The sequence below is a fragment of the Pimephales promelas genome, chromosome 9 (assembly GCF_988280905.1).
Source record: "Pimephales promelas chromosome 9, fPimPro1.hap1.1, whole genome shotgun sequence".
NCBI classification, from domain to species: Eukaryota; Metazoa; Chordata; class Actinopteri; order Cypriniformes; family Leuciscidae; genus Pimephales; species Pimephales promelas.
In genome coordinates, this window is record NC_142777.1 from 4,088,620 (window position 1) to 4,098,795 (window position 10,176).

The 10,176-nt window shown below is 38.1% G+C and overlaps 1 pseudogene across 1 annotated transcript; it reads right to left on the reverse strand.

Moving 5' to 3' along the window:
* Positions 1-3,382: 3,382 nt before the first annotated feature.
* On the reverse strand, positions 3,383-7,477 carry LOC148977470 (uncharacterized; annotated as a pseudogene). The gene is made up of 5 exons (XR_016169803.1): positions 7,420-7,477; positions 5,346-5,402; positions 4,953-5,110; positions 4,374-4,468; positions 3,383-3,564 (listed from the first exon to the last, which is right to left on the reverse strand). The product of XR_016169803.1 is annotated as an uncharacterized LOC148977470 (transcript).
* Positions 7,478-10,176: the final 2,699 nt, after the last annotated feature.

Below are 10,176 nucleotides of genomic sequence, written 5' to 3' on the forward strand. Positions count from 1 at the left end.
GTATTGTGGGCGTACTCCACCATTGACAGTTGCTGACTCCATGAGGAAGGATTCTTGGAAACCAAACATTGCAACGTTCTTTCCAAATCTTGGTTTGGTCTCTCAGTTTGACCATTGCTCTGGGGATGAAACCTATAGGACAGACTAACAGTCGCCCCCAGTAATTTACAAAATTCTTGACAAAATCTGGACACAAATTGGGGACCCCTATCGGAAACTACGTCTATCGGGAGGCCATGTAACCGAAAGACGTGATCTATGATCGTTGTCGCTGTCTCCTTAGCTGAAGGCAATTTGGGTAAGGGAATGAAATGTGCTGCCTTCGAGAATCGCTCCACCACAGTTAAAACCACTGTGTTACCCTGAGAGGGTGGGAGGGCGGAAATAAAATCTAGAGTGATATGGGACCAGGGTCTCGAAGGCACCGGCAGCGGCTAAAGTAACCCATCTGGAGGTCGATTGGAAGACTTTCCAGTGGCAATGTCGCGAGCCATACGTGGCCACCAAAACCGTTGCTTGACTGAAAAACCAGTGTGATTACCTCCTGGATGACGAGCTACGTTGGAACTGTGACCCCACTGGATAACGTCAGACTGTAATCCCTCTGGCACAAACAAACAATTCGGTGGGCATCCGGGCGGACGCGTTACCCCTTGTAAGGCCCTCTTGACCTTTGTTTCGATCTCCCATGTGAGTGTTGAAACAAATATGGTTTCGGGTAAAATACACTCTGGAGTAGACGGGCATTCGGAAAAATCAAATATGGGAGATAATGAGTCGGGTTTGTGGTTCGTGGAACCCGGACGGTAAGAGAGAGTAAAATCAAAACGATTGATCAAAAAGATCAAAATCAGCAGAGTATTTTAAGTCTCTTTTGCACTTACACGAAAAAAAGTGAGCTGGTATCGCCGCCGCCGGCGATACCGCCAACCCCAGAGGGTTAACCCACACAGCTGGTCCCAGGCCAACACAAGTATACATACTGTGCAAATCCAAGGAAGGACAGGGAGCAGATCTTGAGGGTTGTGCCTTACTTGCCCACCGGATCTGGTTCTTGGACCTGATGCTCCTTGCGACAGCCCTCTATGGTGGATTCCTCTGAGGAAGGACCTGCACCATATGACATCCACTGGTGGTTGACACTAACATTAAAGCTAGAGCCCCCTCTACTAGGCACGCTTATGCTTTGAAGTGGAGTCTGTTGAGAGGTGTTCTTCCCGTCTTTCCCTTCCCTTGGCAGATTCCACTCTGCCCATTTCTGTAATGGTATTGATTCCATCCCTTTCAAGGCAGGATCTACCACAGAGATCTTCCATATGTAGCACTGCCTTAAGCCTCAGCACATATGGTAACTCCACGTTACCTACCTGCAGGCAGCATGTGGTCTCCGTTGTGTCCCTTTCCATCTGGACCAGGCATGCTTGCCCAGTGGAATCCAACTTATTGTGGCTGTATAGGCTGTAAGAAACAAACAGCAGCGATCAACGTTTCTCTTGAAACGTCCTGTCCTTTATGTTCTACCAGGTACAGAGGACCATGCGACTTACAGCCAGTTATGATGTAACATCAAACATGACTGACTAATAGAGATCACCTCGGTTACTAGAGTAACCCTAGTTCCCTAAAGGAGGAAACAGGGACATAACGTCCCGTCGCCAAAACACCTTTACCACCAATAAAAATTTAAGTAAAACTTACCACAGTTAAGCAAAACAAACAGAGTGTTAAACAAAACTTAAGTGGTGTTGCACACTGCCTGACATACCTGTATGGATGGGGAGTGGCTTGTGATGCAAAAATTGCCAATATGCATCAGCTTGCTTTACATTTATGCATTTGGCAGATGCTCTTATCCAAAGTGACTTACGTTGCATTTCAAGGTACACATTTACACTCTAATCAGTTCTTGCCTTCCCTGGGTATCAAACCCTTAACCTTGGCGTTGCAAGCGCCAACACTCTACTGTTTGAGCTACAGGAAAGCTATTGTTGTGTTACCCTTCAAAGGTGATTGGTTACCCTTCAAAGGTGACAGAAACCTAACGTTTCTGTCCTTTCTTCAGGGAACGAGGGTTACATTAGTAACCAAGCTGTGTTTTAACCTTGCCTATCAGGGCTTATTTAGGTACATATGTATATGTAATATGTTTAAAGTATATGGCTTATTCTACTGACAAGCATTTATGGTATATAACAGTTAAGTACTTTACATGTGCTTTAATATGTCAGTCAAAATGCATGACAAAAGATTATGAGAAAACACTTTGTAAAAGTAAAACTAAACAAAAGTAAAATTTGACATTATACAAAGTGCACGTTTTAAAAGTTTACTTAAGTGAGTTCAAAAGAAACAGGCATGAAAGTGCTCTTTAAGTACACTTCATTCTTAAGACTTATTTCATTCATATTTCATTATCTGTGAGTCTAATATATATTTAAGGGTTTATGTACACTAAAAGTGCACAATCAATGCAATTAAGCACACTTGTTTTTCACAAGGGTGTAAGTGTAAGTGGTTATAGTTTGGAATGGGTCCACATGTCTATTAACATCACAATGAGTCTGCAGTTTTGCTCAAGGGTAATTAAGCTTCATACTGGCGTGCAAGATCACATAAATTCAGACTCAAGGTTCATGTTTAGATAAAGTGTTGAGTGAGGTGTGAGGTGCATGTCTGCGGCGCTGTCTGTTGGCTAGAATGGCAGATAAGGCATGAAAGACGGAGCAGATGTGGAGAGCTGTTTGCTAGCCATTGCTCAATAGATGGAGCAGGTCTGGGCTTTACATAACCCCCCAAACGCTTCCTTCCATGTCACACTGTGGGGATTCTAGTCAAATGTGTCCTGTGGCAGCCGGATATGTCCAGGAATGAAAGGGCTGGGTATGGGTCAACTTCTGAAATGAAATTTGCCATTTGCTTCACTGTAAACCCGGATAAGTTCACAGAACTCAAAAATTATTTTGTAACAGATTACACAAAAATATTTGGGTGATGTTTTTAAAAGTTTTAAGTTTACTTAAATTAAAAGTTATATTTAATGTTGCCTTAAATTATCTCAATGTTAACTTAAAAATATTGATATTTCTCAACTTAAAATTAGTGAGTAATTCACTCAAAAATTTCAATTATCTTCAAATCATAAAATGTTGGAAATACACTCAAAATATTCACTTTTCTTAAACTCATAAAATGTCAGATATATACTCAATTTTCACTTTTCTTAAACTCATAATGTAGGAAATGCACCAAATTTCCTATAGTTTTCTACTCATAAAGTGGGATATGCACTCAACATTTACTCTAAACTAAAATCCTGATGTCAGCCAACTACACAATTTTACTCAGCTAATAATGTCAGAAAAGATGAAGTGACACCACTGTAACAATTTAGCAACTTTTTTTATTCAACAATGTGCTTTTAAAAAGACACAAAAGGAGCTTGCAAGTATTTTATCCTTCACGACAGATACTCTCAGGGCAGAAGAGGGCTGCATCAGTAGTGTTATCCGTTACGACTGTCAGGAGAGCCACTGGAGTATCGGTGAGGTCTGGACCAACTCCTGACTATAAAACACAAATAATACAAGAATGAGTTTAGCCCCTCAAGGATACAAATCATGCCAATGATCTCTAAACATTACTGACACTTAGACTACTACTAAGCTACATGTTTAAACTATTTTCTTTACATATGCTTATATCTGTTGGCATACTTTTTGTGGAAAGCTTTATACTTACCTTTTCATTTATAATAACTTGAGAATAACAGTTTACTTAAGAATAACAACTCAGGTCCTGGGGGCTATTCCAGAAAGGAGGTTCAACAAACTCTAAGCCTAACCCTGAACTCTGCGTTGACTTACCATGAGTTTTCAGTTGCAGAATAGCTGATCTGAGTTAGGTACTCTAAAATATTATTATTATAGTATTATTAGTTATTTCTCTTTTTCTGCCGGCTGGTGAAAAAAAAAAAAGCTAAAACAAAGACGATTGTTCTGATCTGAGAGCACATCAGCAATGACGTCCTGATTGCCATGGAGAATCACAGTATCAGAGCTCCATTGATGGCTTTATACTGCTCGTGAAGCACAAGCTCAACTCAAGAGTTAACATACTCGGAGTTGAATTACCTAACTCAGATCAGCTATTCTGCAACTAAAAACTCAGGGTAAGTCAACTCAGAGTTCAGGGTTAGGCTTAGAGTTTGTTGAACCTCCTTTCTGGAGTAGCCCTCTGGAATGGATAAGTCAAGAGTTTTCACATAACCTGCTTTCTGAAATACCCGCCTGGTTTTCCTATAGTTTTTGGAGAGATATGTTTAAGCTGACCGAATAGCAAGGCAAAGGGATTGATAGTGAGGACAGTACACTTACATTACAGGTCCTGAAGAACTTAAAGAATCTTCATGCAGGTAGACAGGAAGTGCACCAAGGATAAGTTCCCATCTCATATTTATATCACGTTGTTCCTAGATGGACAAAAAATATACATTACAAAAGTAATTACACAAATGCAGAACAAACAATTAAAAAAAAGAAAAGTGTTAAATAGCTCCATATTCTGATGGTGGTCTTTGCTATAGAATGGTAGATTCAGTGTTTTTGGTTCACCATTTCTTCATTAAAACATTTTTCAAATAAATTTCTATTGTAAATACTTGAATAACACAAAAAAGGAAAAAAAACTTAAAATTGTAAACAAAATTTCATGAATACAGACAGTAGTTATTTTGATATCTTCAAATTGAAACTGAAAGTATCTTTTAAAGGTACCTCTTTCTGATAGAATACATCTTGTCAGGATGTCTATCTCTGATGATATGACAATGTTGTTCATGGAATAATCTATTAGCCTCAGGGCACAGTCCAGGCAATTCACTATGGTTTCTTATAGTTGACTGAATATAATCTGTAAATAATCTGTTTCTGAATGATGTTAAGTTTAAAATTCACCTGAAGGTCATAAATCCTCATGAGTTTGGCTAGCTCCTCCACTGTCTTGACAGTCTTGGTGGCCTTGTCTCTGAACAAGGTGATGAGTTTAGGCGTGTGTCTGTCCAGCTCCTTGTAGAATTGATTCCGCAGGTTAATGTTGTTGATTCGGTGAAACTCTGCAATACATGGAGAGACTTGTGAACGTATTTTTAGTTTAAGTTTTCAGTTGCCAGGTAGGAAAAACAAGGGCAATTCTACTAGGGATGAGTCAGAACCAATGTCAAAATAGAAAGTTATTTGTCATTCTTTAATTTAAAACAGGCTGTATAATGTTATCAAATAGAGAATACTTTTCATTTCAATCTGCTTTAAAAAAAAAAATCATATCAGTAAACAATTTACAAATCTCACCTATTGCGACTGTCTGATGGTGAAACGCTGACTCTCTGTAGCACTCAAGTCCAATATCTATACACAACATGCACACAAAGATGATTAGTCAATGTTCTAAAAACATTTTTTAAACGATACATGATAAATTACATTTAAAAAAGTAAATTTACAGATAAAAATCCAAAATTTTCAAATCTATCAAAAACATTTATTGTACAGTAATTTTAGTAAAATGAAAAGTTAGTTAATAACAAGCACAGCATCAAAGTTGTGTGTGTATATGCTATTTCTGTTGATGTTTTGTTTCATTAATACTAACAAAGTATTAATAAAGGGTTCAAGTGATAAAAGCATCTAAAGAAATGGCAAAAGAATGACAGTGGAAACACAAAATAAAACCAATTGTTACTGCTAATAACATTATTTCATAATACATCCTACCTGAACTTTAAAAAAAGATTCCTAGATGATCATCTCACAACCAAACACTCGAGCCTGGAAAGAAATACACACAAAGACCTTGTTGGTTTCATGATAACACACTGACATTATGTTGTTTAGCATTGTTAGATTCACGCTGGCGCTACACACAAACACACAGCTCGTCAACGTGAAATACTTACTGTTTAACGCGGACACTTACAAATAAGTAAAACGTTACTTTACATGCATTACCAGCGAAAACAACAGCCGGCAGAAACTGGGAAGCAGGGACAAGTTAACGTTATGCTTTCGGACCATAGACAGTAGGAGCGTTTCGGACTCCACGAGAAAATTCAAACTCACGGTCGTTCCTCTACGTCAATGTCCCGGGAAAACATGCATTATGTGAAATGTAGTTCTTCCGGAAACCCGCCAACTGTACACCGTTGTTAGATTCAAACATTTTTAGTTACAATTACTCGGATTTGTATACTATTTACAACAAATATTCACTGTGCATATTATATACATGTATTCCCAGTTCCAAATGTAAGACTATTTATCGAAATTCAATTAAAAACAACAACAAAAAATGTTAGCATTACTTACCAAATCAGGGCTGATAAGACGGCGCTGAAATGACGGCAGGTCAAAGATGAAAAAACTGAGGTCTTGGTTTGAAGTGAGGGGATAAAAAATGCATTGCAAACGAATAAAAACAAATTAAACTGTAAAAACTTCCATGAAAACTTCTCCGCATGAAGGCAAATTCAAGATGGCTGACTCAGCTTTCCTGAGGCAGAGATAAGACCCACCCACCACGTCATGACGTCATGCCACTACTCCTAAACTTTTTGAGTGCTCCACACAAATTAACTATCAAATTTTGAGCCCTATTCAATTAAAGAGGCATAAATGTCAACAGAGCTCAATAATTAATAGTTTGTTCAACTGCATAAGGACATTTGACTGTAATGACCTCATTAGTTATGAGCTAGTACAACTGTTAGGTTTTACAGTGTTTTAAGTCGCTCGACATGGATGTCCCATGGATTCTTGCATGATTTCTGTTGTATTGGCACTCAGTGGACAATAGTGTTATTAATATACTGTTACCTGTTAACGCTACTGAATTTATGGTCTGTTCTTTTCCAAAACACTCGCTACATCAAAATAATATGACAGATCCCAAAATAAACTAACATTTCTTTAATATCTATTGATTCACCTTGGTGGCATCCTGCATTGAGACCAAATCCAGTTAAAAAGTTATTCTTTTCCAACTTTTTCTTTTTGCAACACAAATAGAGAACTTTTGAAGAACTTTCACACAACTCTTTTCCACATATGAGCACTTTGTAGTTTTTTTTTTTGGAAGGACCAAAAAGTGCTAGAAATACCAGAAAAGTAGAAGTCCATACAACTTTCGTGCTCTATCCCTAAATCATCATTTGATTGTCAACAATCTTTCCTTCCATTTCAGCTTTAAAACCTCATTCTCCATTCTGCATATTCATACTGCCACATGCGTAAACTGTCAATGCATGAAGTTCTGATTCTTAAGGCTGTTTTTGGTGGTGCAAAGACAGTGTGTCTTCCATTATTGCTCTTTCACTCATTTGTACATCCTTTTGCTTCTTTGCCAACTTTTGTTTAGTCACTGTCTCACCTGAGGTAACCTTCAATTCTCCACCCAGAACACAATATGGTGTGATGACCACAGCCATTTGCTTTCTTTTACCTCAACCACTGTCAGTGTGTCTACTAGTTGTTTTATAGTGTCTTTATTTTCCCAGGAAACAGTGAAATCCCTCGATAACATTGCGATGGGGAAGTTGCACATTCATCAACTGATGTAAGAAAGATGCAAGCTTCTCTATGAGTAATAACTTTTAAGTAAAAGAATCATAAGATCAAATGATGTCTAGAAAAACATGTGTTCTGACAAAAATAAATGACTTCATCATCAGGATTTCCCCTACCTTTTACTCAAATAACAATATGGCCTTTTTCTCTTATCAGGATTCATGCAAACCATCTAGATGAAGAGCTTTTACGATCAGTGAACCTTTTCAAACGGCTCCACACCCTCGCCATGTTACGATCTTCTGCACATGTTGCTATTTTAACAGCACAATCAAATCAGATCCTGAACAATGATCAGTTGGGTTTTCTTGGCAATAGGTTCATGTGTTGGAAACACCTGTTAATGTTAATGGTTTTCCAAAATATGATCCAATAATGCCATCAGGAATAGATTTTAATGGCATTTGATGGCAAAAAGTATAAATATCAGCCGTGACTTGATTTGGAAAGAATGCGAAAGTGTATTTATGTAATTGTGTGTCTTGTAGTTGTTGAGATCCAAGATTTTTTTTATATATATATATATATAATTTTATATTGTAATAGATGTGGGACAGAGTTATATTATTCTTTGGTCCATTTTATAAGCCAATATTCAGGCTGATGGTTGAAAAAGATATGGGCCTCTATTGTTTGGTTGACATAGAAACGTCCCTTTATTTATGTGACGTGTGTCTGACATGAAAGTGGGCTTTTTTTCTTGCATGAGTATTGAAATTCAATCCATTTCCAAGACTCTTTGATCTTAGAGAAAACACTGAACAGCTATTCTTGTAGCAAAATTGTGCTATCAGTAGTACCTCTTAAAGAATGTTTTTTTTAAACAAATGAAAAAATCTTTTTCAATCTTTAAATCATGCTTAGTAAAAAAATAATATGCTGCTTGCCATGATTCAGTGGTCATCAGTCATGTTATTCATGTCTAACACCATCTTTTGAGTGATGCACTGGCTGAAATACTAGATGAACTTTTGACTGATCAGTTATCTGTGTTCAGCGTAGTGGTTAAAGATCTGGACTAGTAACCAAAGAAATAAAGCTTTAAACCCTTAATAGTTTAATACAACTATGATGGTTGTGTATTAATCTAGAGACAGCCTTAGGTCAAGAAAAAGTACTAACATTCTCGCACAATGATAGGTTTGGTCATATCACAATTCCTAAAGGGGTCATGAATGGCATTTTATTATTTTATAATGTTCCCTAATTGTCCACTTATAATGTGGGATAGGTTTGTACATCTCATTTTTACATTTCTGCAAATTTTTGCTTTGTTTGTTTGGATGACAGACTTTTTATTTTTGGGGGAGCAAATCCTTTCAAAACTATAAGGCACCAGCGAATAATCATTTGTATGCCTGTTGGATGTTCTGAGAGAAATGAAAGGCATGCTGGGAGAGTGTGTGTCAGCGTCAGTTTACTGCTTCCGCTAGGATACAGCTTGTTATGTTCTGGCCTCTTTGCTTACTCAGTGTTTATACTGTCTCCTTAGCTTTCCAAGACAGGCCTAATATCATCTGTCAGTGAGCCACTTGGAGGTATTCTCTCTCTGTTTTATCTCTTTTGTTCTCTTTTGACAGCTGATGCAATTGAGGTTGGGAAAATATTCTTGTAGTCACTGAGAGAGTGTGTTGACAGTGCCTTGGGCAAAGCAAATTACCCAACTCAAGAACACCATGGCTCTGGGTTCAAATACCTGCTATGATCAGACAGACATTTAGTGTGAATTGAGTACAATAAGCTCAAATTTGTTATACAGTAGCAATAACAAGTTACCATATAATTACATGACACTTCCAATATAGAGGAGATAAGTTGCAAATGAGGCCAGGCATCACTGGAACTTTCGGGGACTTTCAGTGGGGTGCAGTTTTATGGACAGAGAAGACCAAAATAGAGCTTTTTGGAAACATAAAGATCGTTGCTGTGAAGTTTGATGTTGGCGCTTTGATGCAATGTGGCTAATTTCTTCCAAAGACTCTGGACAACTTGTCAGGGTACATGGTATCATAAACTCCATCAAAAAGCACCAAATACCAAATCAAAACATTGACTGACCTTGTTAGGAAGCCTAAACTGGGCTGTAGTCAGATTTCCCCTGCTGAACAATGACCCAAAGCACACCTCAAAATCAAAAACAACAACAACAAAAAGGTTCACTGACCACAGAATGGTTACGCAATGGACAACAGTCCCCTTGACCCAAGCCCCACAGAAAACCTGTGGGATGAGCTGTGTGTACGTCTTGCAATGAACAGGGTATCCGCCCAGGGTGTTTCCCAGCTTATGCCCCTGAAACACTATTACTCCAGTATCCCTGTGACCCTACATAGGACAACTGGTTTGGAAAATGTTCCCACCAGTTATAAATGGTGCTCTGATCATGGAAATTTAAAATGGTCATGTAAAACTATGGTAGATTAATATAAATTAGAAAGATTAAAATTATCATTGTAATGCAATCCCCAAACTGTCAGACCCTCCTGTAAGTGGGCGAGGTAGTGCTCGCAAACAAGAACTGCCTGGCGATCCAAGATCAAAAGCAAGCGTGGCACGACTA